This window comes from Mauremys reevesii, linkage group 1 (assembly GCF_016161935.1).
Source record: "Mauremys reevesii isolate NIE-2019 linkage group 1, ASM1616193v1, whole genome shotgun sequence".
Lineage (NCBI taxonomy): Eukaryota > Metazoa > Chordata > Testudines > Geoemydidae > Mauremys > Mauremys reevesii.
The window spans coordinates 96,471,385-96,488,454 of NC_052623.1; positions in this window are offsets into that span (position 1 = coordinate 96,471,385).

A 17,070-nucleotide genomic window follows, 5' to 3' on the forward strand; every position below is an offset into this window, starting at 1 on the left:
TTTCTCCTTGTTTCTTTCCTTCAATAAACTTTGTACCACACTGCTTTGCACTAGGACAATTTTTTTATATACCATGACTAGCTCATTATTTCCTTAGAACACTGTGTAAGCTATATTGCATAGTACAAATTGTACTCGGAGGTAAGATTGTACAAGGCCAATGTCACTACAAACATACCACTAATCCAATGTTTGGATAAGATTTATATGACTCCAAGTTCCCAGAACTCTTGTAGTCAGAAACTAGCACCACCTAGTAAAAATCAGGGAATGTAGTAATCAAAAATATGATTAGTATAATAGTCAAATACAGAGTTTCAAAGGAATTATATACTAATAATTACCAATAATAATTATTTTAAAACAGCATGTGGTAATACATATTTATATTAAAATATTGATATTTATTTACTTAGGTAGATACAAGTCCAAATTAAAAGTAGCAAGTGTGTACAAGTATATTCAAATTTGTATTTGCAGATATTTGATTTTCTCTCTCTTTCCTTCATCCTTTATATCTTGCTTGTCTTCTTAGGTTCTGACCCTGCAGTTGGACACATCCCTGTGCTTATGCGGATCTACACTACACTTGTGGCTGTTTTGTCCATTACAGGATGGGCCTTGGATTATAAAGTCTTTCAGGTGGGGATTATGTGCCCCTTTAGATTGCTCTGGACCTAGCACAATGCAACTCAAATCTTGAATTGGATCTTTAGGAACAATCATAGTATAAATGATAATATGTATTGGACCTAAAAGTCCAGTGCAATTGTAAATAGGCCTACTTACTTGAGTAGAAGAATTACTGAAATGTAAAAATGTGAAGAATCAGGCCCTGAGTGCAGAATTTGGTCCACTTTATACATGGAGGCAAATTGAAGAAAAATACACATATCAAATTCCTCACCCAGCATTCTCCACACACTACTATTTAAGTACAAAACAATTCCGTTGATAAAACATCAGTGATAAAGGAGTCACTTTAATGTGTGTGTTTATACATTTTAGCCTAATTTTATTCATTAAAACAAAAGAATTAGGATATTTAATCATTAAAATTATGATGCTGCTAAGCAACACTTTTTCATGGAAGGGCGCAGAAATCTGGGTTTGTTTGTTCTTTTTTTTCTTTTTTTATTTTCCTTTTTTTTTTTTAAATAGAGGAGGCTGTATTTTCTTCAGAAATAATTAACTCTAAATTCTCTCTCAGATCATTTCATCACCCAGAGAACTATAGCTGCTTAATAATAAGTCTGGGTACAGACATGTCTTAAATTGTCAGCTTTTAGAATCTAGCATATGATACAACATATGAGAAGAATGAACTAATGACCTATTCCTGTTTTCACTTTGCCACTCAGAGCTCCCATACAGGTTTCTGTAGCGTGCGGTCAGCATCACACTCTCCAAATAGATAATCATCGAAGATTTCATGACTAATACATTGTCAGAAAGTGTGCCAAGATCCTCATATGAAAGATATACTGATTTGGGGCCTTGAAGACATTTGGAGTTTTGTTACTGACTTCAGGGAGACAGAACAAATCATGAGTATTTTTACCACATTTGATCAAATGCCCCTATTTCCTACTTCAGACATAGTGCGAATGTTCTTCAAGGTTTTACTTTATTAAAGAAAATTTGAATTATTTAGAATTTCTCTGTGTAATGGACCTGGTTTTGGTGGCATCTGAGGTTTGCAGGACTAGTGCCGCTAAGCATTCTGAGATACAAAGAGGAAAGTTACTGTCTAGAACGTATCCCTGTGAGTCACCAATAAATCCTGATGATGAACCGATGCCAGAGGTTTGGGTAATCAGACGTTTTGGAAAACCTTCCACAGAATTCCTGCATTTTAGAGCTCTTTCTCCTTTGACTTTCCTTAAAATCCTTCCAGTGCCTAAGAACACTGTCTTCCAGAGATATCTGATCATGAAGTCTTTCACTCTTAACTTGATCTGCTCATTCGTGCCCTAAGGGATTGCTCCAAGTGCTCCAATAATCACTGCAATATTTATTATTATTAAGGCCCTACTTAACTTGTGCTATTGAAATTGGGGAGTCTGCAATATTAGGCTTTCGCCGCAATTTTGACAGCAGGAGCCCCGCTGTGCACGGGGCTGATAGTGGGAGCCCTGGCCACCCCAGGGCTGAGAGTGGGACATCCACCTGTCAGCTCCAGGTGGCCTCTGTCAGCCTCAGGTCCCTGCTCTCAGCCCTGGGATGCTGACAGCAGGAGCCCCCACTCTCAGCCCCACACAGCCAACTGCGGAAAATCACGGAAAAGTAATAATGGACTTTATTACCACAAATAATAAGGTCCATTATTACTTTTTCACAATTGTCCATGGCTTGTCTTCAACTCAGTTGCAATTTTTTGACAATCATCCCACAATTCAAATAAGGCCTTAATAATTATTAATATTACATGTTGCTACTGAATGATCTCTGATGCATTTTCATATGGTTCTCCATGCTGACAATTATTTTATTAATATCTATATACTACTCTGGAACCAATTTTCAGTTGGTTAAAATTAAAAATAACAATATTAAAGGTGGTTGGATTATTCACTGCAAACAAATTATCCAATGATTTCAGCCCTGTGCTCTCCTAGTGAATTGTTTGCAAACGGATCCTGATATCTATAAATGTATTAACTATTTGTAAACATTTACAGAACAGTCTGGGTGCAACAATGTACAGTTTATGATATGATTACTAGTGATTAGATTAGAACATAAAAATTATGGCTAGTGGTGCATATTAAACATAAGCAACTATTGCATACATTACTAAAAAACGATCTTTCCTTTAAACAGCAATGTCTTCATGATTATGGCAATATTTTACTGCCCTCATGTTGCTGAACGGTGCACTGATACAAATGCTAATTCACTGATGTATGATATGAAGGTCTCGCTCTTCTGCCCTTCAATTAAACCTGTGATCCTGGTTCCAGTTTATAACTATGAGCCTGAGATAGTGCTAATTTCAAAGTCTGTAGTGTGAATTTTACATTTCTTTGTTGCCTGGATAAAATCCAAAAGCCTTTTAGTTGGATCCTGTTGTGGCAATCTCTTTGCTGCCTAATTGTCAGAGATTCACTCTTGCATAGATACAGGGCTGAATTTCAGACACCGAGGATTGAATTCATAGTTCGGAACTGAGGCTAGAAGGATGAATATATCTGGTTCAAAGTTTGATAGGCTAGACCTCTTCACTTCTCATTCTATAAAGAATGAATTCAATACCCTCAGCTTTCTGCATTCAAACATATCCCTGCCACCTGGCTGGTCGATTTATAGATTGTGGTCCCAGTAGAGTTATGCTGATTTACATCAGCTGAGGTTACATCGCCCTAGGGTTAAAGGGAAAGGTGTTTTCTTCTGTTAGCTGATAAGGAGAATCATTCTCTTGTTTTCTTTATAAGAGAATTCATTTATAATAATCCTCTCTAGGTTGGCTTTCCCCTTTATGGAAAAGTTCCATAGAATTTAGATTAAAATAATAGCTTGGATATATACCTCTATGCAATTCTATGGGATGGGTTAAAAAAAATCTAGTGAAAATTTAATATTTCCATTAAATTGTGTTGGAGTTTTCTATACTGCCAAAAATTGTTTTCAGTGAGTCCCAATCACCAAGATTTCTTACAAAGTCTAGCCTTAGTCATTGGTTATGTCACAAACTCATTTCAGATTATTCTATGTCATTTGAATTGTTCTATGTAATATAAACAGGTTCATTGGGAGGACTCAAGGGCCCAAATGAGTATCTAGTCAAAGAAACGTGGAGGGCTTCATCTGCATAAATTTCCCCAACCCACCTGTGCTGAAAGGGGTCTGCAGCCTTAGTAATATGGTACCTCAGATGAGCATTCCATGAGGTAGGTGGCAAGGAGGATGAAGACATGTTTATTTCCTCCCATCTTCCAAACTTCATAGAAAAGCCAATGAAAAATTATTGAGGCCTGAGGCTGTACTTACTCTTCAGCATTTATGCTAGACAACTCCCTTATGGGAAAGGATATGAGAAAAGATACCCAATGGTATCAGTGAGTCACAATCTGGTTGTTGGTCTGCTGCCTTGTCCTCAGGACTTATGGCAAAGCTACAACTGAGTGCATAACAAACAGGTTTTTAATACATTTTAAAATGCACCTATTTTATTATTCTTTCAGTGCACAGAGCTCTTGTTATTCTCATTCTTTGAACTATTTTTTTCTTTCATGTATATACTTAATATGTGTGCAAATAAAGATTGTTTGAGAGGACTTTGCATTTTGACTAAGTGTGAAATTTTGCTACTCTGCCCCAAAACAGAGGTGACTATAAAATCTGTCATCTGGGGGAAATTGTGAATTTTCTTCCTTTTTCCATTTTCAAAGCAAACAATGACTTTACTTTTCCAAAAAGAAATTTATGGAGGAAATAAATCTTTTGATGAATCTACAAAAATAAGTCTTTTCAGTAATGATGAGGGTGAGGAGAGAAATTTCTGTACATTATACAGAAGGAATGAAAAGGGTAGCAGATTTGGCCAATAAAACCAGAAAATCTCTAAAAGAGTTTATGCTATAGCACACCAAGCAAACATTTGTACTATACCAAAAATAATAATAATTCCAAGACCCTTTTTACTTTACAGTACAGCATATGAATTTGCTTTTCTGGTTCAATATGAAAGGGAATCAGGCATAAAATAGAGAAACTATGTCTTTGTATGAAAGGAAACCCATAGAGAACCGAGGAAATGTAGAAGTGGACTAAAAAGTGCCCAGCTGCAATTAATCTTAATGCTGAACTTGAATAAGGACACACAGACATTATTCTCCCCTTATGAGCAGAAAGGTTGTCTGATAAGAGTGACTAATACTGACACTGTATACATATTAATAAACATAGGGCTTTTAGGTGCTCAACTGCCTAGTAGACTCCACAGCCCTGAGTTAGGCACCCAGCATAGAAAGTCAACCTGTTATCCAGTGTTGCGTCCTTCATGAAGGTGCAATGTATTTATTGCTGAGTCATTCTGAAACAGGGGCAAAGACAAATCGGCCCTTCAGGGATACCCTATCAACAATCAAGCTTCTGAAAAAAGTCTAGGCTGGGGTTTATGTTCTGCAAAAATCATGGAACAGGGTAAGCTAAGATTTTTATGTAGTGTGTGTACTCTGTTCCATTTCCAAGCAGGGTAGAAAACCATGCTTGCTAATACCAGGATTTTTTGCAAGAAAGTCTCAAATTGAGTCCTCCTCCCATGTGTTCTTGTCATGTCTCATAAGGGCAGCTTCTACTAAGGTATTTCACAGGTGCTGGAATATTGAATATTCCAAAACAAACTCAGAACAAAATTCTGAGTTCATTAATTCTGGTTTTAGTCAGTTCCTACTCAAGCAAGCTGCCTCTAATGTTGATGGGAGTTTGCCAAGTAAGGACTGAGTAAAGCTTGAATAATATCCTTGGGATCTGGTCCAAAGTTTTCCTTATAACCAATGGGTACTTAATCCAGAGTTAGGTAATTAAAATGTATGTCAAGGATTAATGTTGAACCATCTCTGCAAATATTAGGGCAGCAACGTCTATTGAGATTTTGGGGTTGACCAAGAGAAGCTATATCCCCTATGCACTCTTGTCCATCCCAGCCTAGTGTTGTCATGGATCCCACCCAATTTGCCTATATATTTTCTACGTAAAATATTCCTTGCTCTTTCCTTCAAATATCACCCCAGACCTCTCATTTGCCTCCTCGACCACTTTGTCCATTCCAACAGATGTACCCAGCATTATTAAATGGGGAGACATGCTATTAATGAGGATGTGGATTTCTGACAGCTGATTGGTTATGATGGATCGGACAGTAATGGATAATGCTAGTTGCTGACATGGGGATGGCTAAATTGGTGCATATAAAGGGGAGATTTCAAAATACAAACAGCAATTAAGCACCTAACTTCCTTTGACTTTCAATGGAAGTTAGGTCCTAACTGTCATTTGAACCTTTGAAAATATCCCCTGCAATCTTTAGTCCATGCCACTAATAATCCCTGGACAAATCATATAATCAGAGCTAAAATGGGGAAGAGATTTATCTGACAAATTATGTGCTGAAATACCTAAAAAGAAACGCATCAGTATATTCTACCCCCCACCAGAATCAATGTGGCCCAGAAGAGCATTTGATTCAGATTTAGAAGGTGTCAGATGCCACTCAGCACAGTTGTTATACTGCCAGAAATGAAAAAGACTCTAATAATACTTGCTGAGAATGTGGGAATCCGATTTCACTATAGATTCCCTAACAGAAAAGATACACTTCAGACTATATAATGAATACATAGCCAGCTTTATTAATATATAAAATAAAATGTGTTAACTCAGAGGTCTATGGATCTGACTATATCTGATAAAAGGCTAAAGCTTACAGAGATGTCCAGATAGTAAACATGTCTCTTCAATCATAAATAGGACTATCTCACTAGTTAGTTGCATTAATCTAGAAACACAGGGAACACAGCCTTCCCATACCAAAAAGATTGGACTTTACAACAAACCAGACAGGAGCCTGTTGAGATGAAATACTCTCTGCAGCTGCTGCCAATAATCCCTGAAGACAACACAAACACAGTTATAATGATGTAAGGCCTATGGCCAGAACCTCTAGAGCAGAAAGGGTTCTCTATTCCTTTTATTGATGAAAAGGAGAAAGCACTGCCATGGAGTGCTCCATTTGTACAGGCAAGCTACCCAGTTCCTCTAGTGGCACTTGAGAAGTCACTCTAACTATACATGCATTTGGATTTGGGGGATTCGTGGACTCCTAGAGAAACATTTGGGAGGAAATAGTTCTTGCTGTGTGGCTAAGAGCTCATTTCCAAGCAGTCAGGATGGTAGTCAAGGGTCTTAAGTTTTTTTGGCTCCTTTCCTGTAAAAATTTTGCAGCAAGAGATGATACAAACTGTGGACTTGGTTGCAAGAGACAGTGCAGAGGGCAACATCAGACCTGAGTGGACTTCTGTGAGGCCCTGCCAACCCAGCACCTTAATAAGCTGAATCACTAAACTAGGATAGGTGGTGGCACCTCCAGGCAGGACCAGGTAAGAAGGTCCTTTGGGACTAAACATAGATCTATAAAGAGGCCCTTGGTCTGCTGCTATTTGCTGATCCAGACCATAACCTGAGAGTTGTGGATGGGTGAGGTGGTGCGCCCAAAGAACTGTTACGTATGAGACCTGTGTGGTGGGAAGGGAGTTAAATGGACTACTGCAAGATTTGCAGGAAGCTGGGGCTATTTTACTCTTTATTTGCATATATATTCTACTGCTGTGTTTTCCCAATATGACTGTTTTCCCTGTTGTCTAAAATAGGTTTCCTTGTTTGTACCAAGTCTCAAAGTGCTTGTGATTGGGGAAATTATCTCTGTTAAAGGCATCCATGGAGTGTGCATTTAGTTTTCCCAGGTTTCTGGGTGGAGGCTTGAGCTGATGTAAATATTTTTCAAGAGGTACCCTTCGTCTCATTGTATTGTAGGGTTTGGGGGACTGCCAGCAAGTGTGTCTCTGAGCTGTGAGCAATGACAGACTTTGGCGATGGATGTGCTAGCCACCTTTTATTCAGGCTAAACAAGGGAGCAATTAAAGGCCCATTTGTTTAGTGAGAGATGAAACAACAGAAGCCAATGCCCAGAGTATACAGCAGCCTGAGAAGGGGCTGAGTTATGTGGCATGAAGGGTTTCCCTGGAGACTGAATGCAAACACATAGGCTCAGGCATTAATTTGGCTACAGCTACATTTATGTGTATGTTAGCAGAAAGGAACCAGGAAGTAAGCAGACAGCTAGTGAGAAGCAGTTGTAACTTGGGTCTGGGAGGAAGTCAAGAGAGAGCCTTTTTTGGTCAGAGGGCTACCTGGAAAGGCAGATTTGGAAATAATGAGCAAGGAAACTGCTCCTCTTTTTTGTTTCTATAATGTCCTATATATGATTTTGAATACATTCTTTGCAAATAAATAGGATTGCACCAGGAAAAAAAACCTGATTGTATAATCAATTTCTCCTCCTTACAGAAATAATCACCAAGGCCCCAAATACTGGGGAACTGTGGGGCTCCTCAGGAAACAATATACTGAACCCTGCCTTTTCTGCTGTCATTCCAGATGGGTTACAATTATATGGGATCTATATTGTCCCATAATCTTAAAAATGTATTTTCAAAGCCTTAATGCCTCAATCCACTTCTGTTTCACTGAGATGTGTACTCTCCATAGTGCGCTATAGAATAATATCATCTACCTGAAGAAATGATTCATGTTTTGAACAGAAATAAGCCATTTCTAGTTTCTGAACTACCACATTCTAAAAACTGTGGAACTGGCATGATAACGCAGGATTTCTCAAACAGGGGTCGCCACTTCTGTAGGGAAAGTCCCTGGTGAGCCAGGCCGGTGTGTTTACCTGCCCTGTCCGCAGGTCTGGCCAATCGTGGCTCCCACTGGCCACGGATCACTGCTCCGGGCCAATGGGAGCTACTGGAAGCGGCGGCCAGTAAGTCCCTCGGCCCGCACCGCTTCCAGCAGCTCCCTTCACAGGACCAGTTGGCAGCGGACCGTGATGCCGGGGAAGGCACCTCCAGTGAGTACACTTCCAGTCAAACTGTAGGGGTTATGTGCTAATATTTTTTATGTTTAATCTGAACAAAAAAGTAGGTGTAGTGGGTACTCGTAGCCACTCCAGCTATGCAGAGAGTGCTCTCCGAAAAAGACTGTTTCTGTGCATGGGGATGGCCCTGGGATCCTCCATGGAGATCTCGAGGAAGCTTTCGTGGAGGTATGCTGCAATTCTTTGCAGAGGGTTTCTAGAGTGCAGTGTGTCGATGTAAGCCCTGCTAGTGAGAATGCACTCCGCCGCCACAATGAGCATAGTGTGGACTCGCAAGATCAACTTGCTTAAATCGGAGGCTTGATGTCGACTTACATGAAGTTGACTTAAGTTTGTAGTGTAGGCATGGCCTGAGAGACATTCCAAGTATTCCAGAGGAGGCATGGGCTGAGCTGCATTCAGTACAGTGATAACCAGCTCTTTCTCCATCACATCAAACCTGACCAGAATAGTGGAACAAAAAATGAAGTGTCTGTAATGCATTTGGGCTTGAAGTGACTGCAACTTAATCCAGAAGGATTTAGATTGTGTTGAAGGCCTAGGAGAATCAGTCAAAAGAGTTGGCAGAACTTATGCAAATACCTTTGGGTAAGGGTCTAACGGGTTTGATGGACATTTTATTTATGTATGAGTAGTTTTGTACATTGTACTTTTTACTGTGTATTTTAATTTATGGGATGGATATTCACATCTAAAGAGTTTTATACATCTAAAAAAGTAAATATGTCAAACATTACTGACTTGGTAAAATCCCTTCGGATATTTGCCCATTGGATTACTACTCAGGAAACATTTTCATGAGCTACACAATACAGGCATCTATTTCCCCTGGGATCTCTTCTTCACTCTTTATTCTCCTTCTCAAATCATTTCCTCATCTTCCTTATCCATCAGCTATGAATATTTTTGGACGTGAAGTGCAGTTAGCATGCACAAATAAAAATACAAACATGCTTTCCCTGGGATGATCAGTATCATTCTCTCACTGATGTAAGTATAGAAGTCGCATCATCAGAAAACCAAATGTTTTCTCATTCACTGAGCAAGTCCTCTTTTCAGCCTCCTTATGCAAACCTCCCCATCATTCTGTGGATTATCTGTTGTGTGAAAAGGTGAACCAGGAAAGGGGTATCTACAGTCTCAGAAAACAAGCAGGCCTAACATCCTCCTATTCAGAATCATTTAATCATTTTTTTCATAGAGCAAACAAGAAGCTTTCCAACCCTCTGAAATGCATGGAAACCATGTCATATTTGAGCCTGTCAATCTAGCAGAAACATGGGACACATCTTAAAGCACAGCAAAACACTACGGTATCCATCAAAAGTTACTTTTAATTTATTCAGTAGAATGCCATGGTTAATAAAAACCAAATTATATTTTAATATCCTACATCTTTGAGATGTGCCTAGAGCCTCAGCAGAGATACTTGCCTTGTAATATAAAATTCATGGTTTATTCAACCACAGCAGCTGTTATAAACCCTAGGTTGTCATTTATTTTGCAGCTCTTGAAGAAGATTCATAATCTGATTTCACATGCAGCATGTAGTTAGCCCTCATATCGGTAGCAAAAGTAGTCATCCTGGCAATTTATTAGATACAAACAAGAAAGGGGAAATGTCACGGTCATAAAGAAACAAGCTGTAAATAAACGGATTTTTTTAATTATTATTTTATTTTACAATTGTTTTCACAACATTCTTTAGTTAAAAAATAAAAACCTTCCTAATTTTTTGCCCCCAATTACAAAGCCTCTCTGACAAACAAACACAGGTAAGTGTGGTCATGAGGGCCCAGATCAGCCCTTTGCCTGGAGGATATAAGGAAAGTATTGCTCTGATCCTTGGGTTCAGATGGTAGTGGTTGCCCTACCATGAAATAAGCCATCGAGCCTACTCTACATAAGAACATAAGAACATAAGAAAGGCCGTACCGGGTCAGACCAAAGGTCCATCTAGCCCAGTATCTGTCTACCGACAGTGGCCAATGCCAGGTGCCCCTGAGGGAGTGAATCTAACAGGCAATGATCAAGTGATCTCTCTCCTGCCATCCATCTCCATCCTCTGACGAACAGAGGCTAGGGACACCATTCTTACCCATCCTGGCTAATAGCCATTTATGGACTTAGCCACCATGAATTTATCCAGTTCCCTTTTAAACATTGTTATAGTCCTAGCCTTCACAACCTCCTCAGGTGAGGAGTTCCACAAGTTGACTGTGCGCTGCGTGAAGAAGAACTTCCTTTTATTTGTTTTAAACCTGCTGCCTATTAATTTCATTTGGTGACCCCTAGTTCTTGTATTATGGGAATAAGTAAATAACTTTTCCTTATCCACTTTCTCAACATCACTCATGATTTTATATACCTCTATCATGTCCCCCCTTAGTCTTCTCTTTTCCAAACTGAAGAGTCCTAGCCTCTTTAATCTTTCCTCATATGGGACCCTCTCTAAACCCCTAATCATTTTAGTTGCTCTTTTCTGAACCTTTTCTAGTGCTAGAATATCTTTTTTGAGGTGAGGAGACCACATCTGTACACAGTATTCAAGATGTGGGCGTACCATGGATTTATATAAGGGCAATAATATATTCTCAGTCTTATTCTCTATCCCCTTTTTAATTATTCCTAACATCCTATTTGCTTTTTTGACCGCCTCTGCACACTGCGTGGACATCTTCAGAGAACTATCCACGATAACTCCAAGATCTTTTTCCTGTCTCGTTGTAGCTAAATTAGCCCCCATCATGTTGTATGTATAGTTGGGGTTATTTTTTCCAATGTGCATTACTTTACATTTATCCATATTAAATTTCATTTGCCATTTTGTTGCCCAATCACTTAGTTTTGTGAGATCTTTTTGAAGTTCTTCACAATCTGCTTTGGTCTTAACTATCTTGAGTAGTTTAGTATCATCTGCAAACTTTGCCACCTCACTGTTTACCCCTTTCTCCAGATCATTTATGAATAAATTGAATAGGATTGGTCCCAGGACTGACCCTTGGGGAACACCACTAGTTACCCCTCTCCATTCTGAGAATTTACCATTAATTCCTACCCTTTGTTCCCTGTCCTTTAACCAGTTCTCAATCCATGAAAGGACCTTCCCTTTTATCCCATGACAGCTTAATTTACGTAAGAGCCTTTGGTGAGGGACCTAAAATTTGCAAATTCCCATAGACTGGTGGCAAGCTAAAACCTTCTGCACAGAAGATCTGTGCCTCTGTGCTAGACCTGGTCACCAGCCGTTGCATGTTCCCTGGTAGTGCTGGTATATTGGAGCTGCACTTCCAGGGACTAACCCTCTCTGTAGCTACCTCCAGAATCTCCCAGGTGGGATCCTGCCCACCACAGGACAACCTGTATATTCTACTTGCACCCACTGCTAGGTTTCCTTCCTCTTAAATCGAACCCTGCGCAGGGATAGAGGGGCGGAGCTAAATGAACAGGGCTGACTGACCCAAGTCCTCTGGCCCTTAATGAGTCAGGTCACCCTGTTAGAGAGAGAAATAGAGAATCTTATTCTTCCTGATTCAGGAAATTACACCTATCCAGACATGTGTTTAAGTGCTTTCTGGAGTCAGGGCCATGGACCATTATAGAGGGACAAAAGGTGTAATCTCTTTGAAAAACAGCTATTTACCGTGTGGGGTGTTTTTCTGTTTCCTCTGAATATGGGATCATAATCTTCTACCTTGTAAGGTACAAGTAATTCCTGAAGTAAACAGAAGTTCCTCAAACCCTGCAGCAGGAGAATGGGATCCTTGGATAACAAAATGGTCTTTTGGGTGTGAGTGGTAAATTAAAGAAGCAAAGCACCAATATGATTTTTCTTCTTCAGAACAGTTTTACAAAATGCAAAAATATAACCGAAAACTCACACATAAAAATGTCTTACAAGAAAACATTGATTTGTAATAAATTTTGTCATAGACATGTATCTAGAACCTTTTCTAAACAGAGAGCAAGGGAGAGAGAATTAACAGACTTTTATTCTGATTAATTTAACATGTTAGCCTTAATTGAATTTGACAATTAAGGCCCAATCCTAAAAAGATTTATTCAAATGCTTAACTTGATGCATTGTAGATAAAATCCTATGCCCACTGAAGTGAACGTGAATGGCATCTTGTGAATGGTCACTATAATCAATGTGACTATTCACAGTGCATCAAGTTAAGCACATTCTAAAGATTTTACAGGACTGAGGTTCCAGTTTAGAAAACAAGAGACACAGGTGCTTTTAAAAATGTTGAACCATTAAAATATTAACAAATGTTTCTGTATCCAGAGACATTTCCCTGCATCTGTATGTAAGTAGAATAATTACAATCCATATTAAAATACAAAATAATAATCGAAAACAAAGACTAAATATAAAACTAAGAAGCGACTTTTATTTAACTCGGGTACAAATTGAGTACCACACACCAGCATGTTTTCTGAGTCAAATTCACACCAGATACATATCCAGGCCCATTGTGCAGTGAACTCCGTGCAGGCCAGTGTCAGAAAGATTAGTGAAAAATTGGGACACTGGCAGTCCTTATACATCCTGAGCTCCCACTGAAATAACTGGGAGCTTTGGGTGTGCAAACTTGGGTGTCTACTAATATTAAAGGAGAAATCTGTATTTTCCACCATGTCTTTCAGAGGTTTAGATTATAGGGCATACAAACCTTTAAGACAGGGTTAAATAAATGGTTGTTTCCTATGTGCATACTCAAAGAAGGCAAAATGTCAGGAACGTTGTCATATCAAACTAAACTTCTGAAAAGGCTGTTGAGGGTGTCAACCCTTCACAAAGTGCTCTTTGTTGGTAAAAAAAAACATGTTACTGTAAAAAGGACACAACAGAAATACTGACAATAGCTGACACATTTAGTTTGTGATTCAGTAGCATATCAAGTATATAGGGCAAAAGTACTGTTATTCTAAGACAGAAGGTTTATAATATGTGCTTTTCATGTGTACTACCAATTATAATAGAATATGATTCCACTGAATTCCTAATCACTCACTTTGAGACAATGGCAAACCCTCCATTAAATTCAGTGTAATCCCCCCTACTGCCAGCAGAAAGTCAATATGGTTACATCTACACTATGAGGTGGGGTGTGATTTCCAGTTCACATACACATACTCGTGCTAGCTCTCATGTGAGCTGGCATGCTAAAAATAGTAGTGTAGCTATGGTACCACAGGCAGCAGCAGCACAGGCTAGCCTCCCCGAGTATGCACCCACGGGGTTCAGACAGGTCTGTACTTGGGTCGCTGCTGCTGCTGCTACCCAAGCTGTGGTTACACTACTATTTTTAGCATGGTAGCTCAGATGAGAGCTAGTGTGATTATGTACATGTGAGCAGGGAATCACACACCTAGTATCTATATGTCAAATCCTTTTCACCAAATGTGTGCTGTCATATTTCTGTTCACCTACACCACAAGGCAGTTTCGAGGCTTAATTAATTAATGACTGTTAATAAAGCAGTTTGAGTTTCTCTAATAAAACTTGCTATGTAATTGTATATATTTATTATTATTATTTATTTTCAATAGGTATACTGTAGCTTTAATAGGGCTAAGAGGTGGCCTGATTTTCAGAAATGCAATGTCTGACAGATTCTGGGTATTCAGCAATTTTGAAAAATCAGACCACTAATTTAGGAGCCAAAATATGGATTTAGGAGCCTAAATTTAAACAACCCGCTTTTGAAAACTCTGCCTCACTTTGCTGATATAAAAACAGAAAGTATTTTGGCAAATTTATAGAACCATTTCATCAACTACCTCCAGCTAACTAAACTGTCTCTAGAACACCACTCTGCTCAGTGGAGGAACAAGGAGCTAGATTCAAAAGAAACCTAGGCATCACCGCACCATACTTTTAGGTGCCTAGAAAATCACTGGGATATACAAAGCCTGGGAGTGGCCCTAGGTTCCCTCTACGATGAATGGGGAGAAACAGACACCTGAGAATGGGATTCATAAAAGCCAGTATCCAAGGAGGCTTCTCATCAAGGTAACCAATAGGAGGTGTCAGGGTAAAGGGTGTGTACGAAGGCTTACCCCTCTCTCGGAGATAGGCACCTTAGGGCTTGTCTACACTTGAAATGCTGTAGCGACATAGCTGCAGCTGTGCCGCTGTAGCACGTCAGTATAGACACTACCTACACCAAGGCTAGGGGTTCCCCCACTGGCATAGATAATCCCTCTCCCTGAGAGGCAGTAGCTAGGTCAATGGAAGAATCTATACTGGGGGTTAGGTCAGTTTAACTGCATTGCTCAGGGGTGGGACATAAGCACCTAAAGTGCCAACTAAATATTTATGTTCTTTTGTGTCTCCAGCCCAGAAGGAGCTGCATTTCTTCAACCAGCTGGCAAATCTGCATCCAAGTCATGACTCCAAATAATATGCTAAATTAAAGAGTCTTATACTATCAGAAATCTTCTCCCCTTTTACGTATGGGGAAATCAGGCAGCGGTGCCAGAATGGGGGAGTCTGGGGGCAATGGACCTCCCATGTTTTACCAGTCTTAAGGGTGAGTGGTGGGGTAAGAGGTTGGGGCCTCAGGAGGAAGGGGTGGTGGTGCCCCCCCACACACACTTTTAGGGAGCTTCCACCACTCCTGATATCAGGTCACACCCCTTAACCTTCTATTGGATAAACTAAATAGATTGAGCTTCTTATGTCTCTCATTGTAAGGCAGGTTTTCCAGATTTCAGATCATTCTTGTAGTTCTTTTCTTTATACAGCTTGGGCCTTTGATCTCCAGTCTCTGGGAACAGGTAATCACCAGTCAATGGCCCTCACCTCAGGATATAGCTTCAAAAGGCTGGGGTTTTGCAGAACTGGAGTGGTGGAATTTGCATTAACCACTCTCCAGGGATTCCCTCACTGAACGCTTATTGTCCCCAAAGCCCATGCCTGTCTGGCACATCCCAGCGTAGTCTTTTTTAACTCCTTATATGTCTCAGGACTCTATTTTGTCACAGTCAGCGCAGCCATATTCAGTCCATAGTAAGATAAAGCCTGTGTGACTTCACCTGCTCTGGTCTGAGCAATACCTGGTTCTCCAGGCAAAGATGAGCAGATGTAATGCACTGGTGCAGACCCTTCCAGTCATCTGTGCTTTCTCCAGGTTTTTCACAGTCAATTATATTTATTTAGTTGGTTTTGTATATTGGACAGCTCTCTAGGCGCTTACAAAATTTCAAAATCGTAATGAAATAATCAAACATGTCAAAAATAAATATAAAAAGAGCCTCCAACTCTAAAACAAACTCCTCTTACTGTTAGTCCAACCTGCAATATCTATCAATCAACCCTGCTCCCCTCATCCAGCACCTTACTTTGGATTAATGAAGGAGACATTCCTGTTTCCTCCAACTCCTTAATTGTCATGGAGGCCTCTAGCATAGATTCCCCATCCTTTTTCCTTCTAAATTATAAAATAAATTTGAGGGAAGGAGTATTCATGCTGGCAACATTCTCCTGCAAAAAAAAAAAAGTGCTATTTTCTGATAGTGCCTAGTTTTGTCATTCTCCCAAGAAAACCGTGGCTAACTACATATGAGGTGTTAGTGCTTATCTCCTGCTTGTCCAATTTTGACAAAACTCAGTATTGCATAATAAAATTTCTCTGCTGACTTAATGAGTAAATGATTAGAATTCACTTTAGTGCTGTTTTGCCTTTGGAATTTTTCTCTCAGGAGGCTAGTCACCTTTTTTTCACACTTTTTCTAAGGCCTATTGGATTATCCTCCTATTGTATATATGATGGCTCCCATTTTCAGATGAATAATTTTTTCATGTATTTAATCTGACTTCTCCTGCAAACTTTCATTTATTTTTGCTGTCTCAGTAACATGCTTGCTCTTGGGGTATATATACATATCTATATACACCTACAGATTCATTAGTTTTTTTATAAAATTGCTGAAGTTTTCTTATTAATGATTTCTCTCTGGTTGAAAGTGACTTGTAAATGCAAAGTTCCAACTAATTTATAAGCTTAGTTTCATTTTTTTCATTCCCTCTGTCATAGGTTTATTCCCCACTTTGAACTTTAGCGTCCACAAGATGGGGACCTGCATGGACTCCTCTAAACTTAAATCCTAGTTTAGATCTGGTTATGCTGCCACGAGCTAGAAATTCCAGTGTCTAGCACACTCCCTGTTCCCACAAAACTTTCCCTGGGGAACACAGATCCAAGCTCCTTGGGTCTTAACACAAAGGGAAATAGCCCATTCCCCCACCACCCCCTCCCTTATCCGTCGGGACAGATCACCTTGATTCAAACTCCTTGAATCAAACAAAGAGGGATTCTCTTTCTCCCCTCCTCCTCCTCCTCTTCCCCTGAGATTCCAAACAAGGGAAGAAATCAATCAGGTTCCAAAAAGAAAAGATT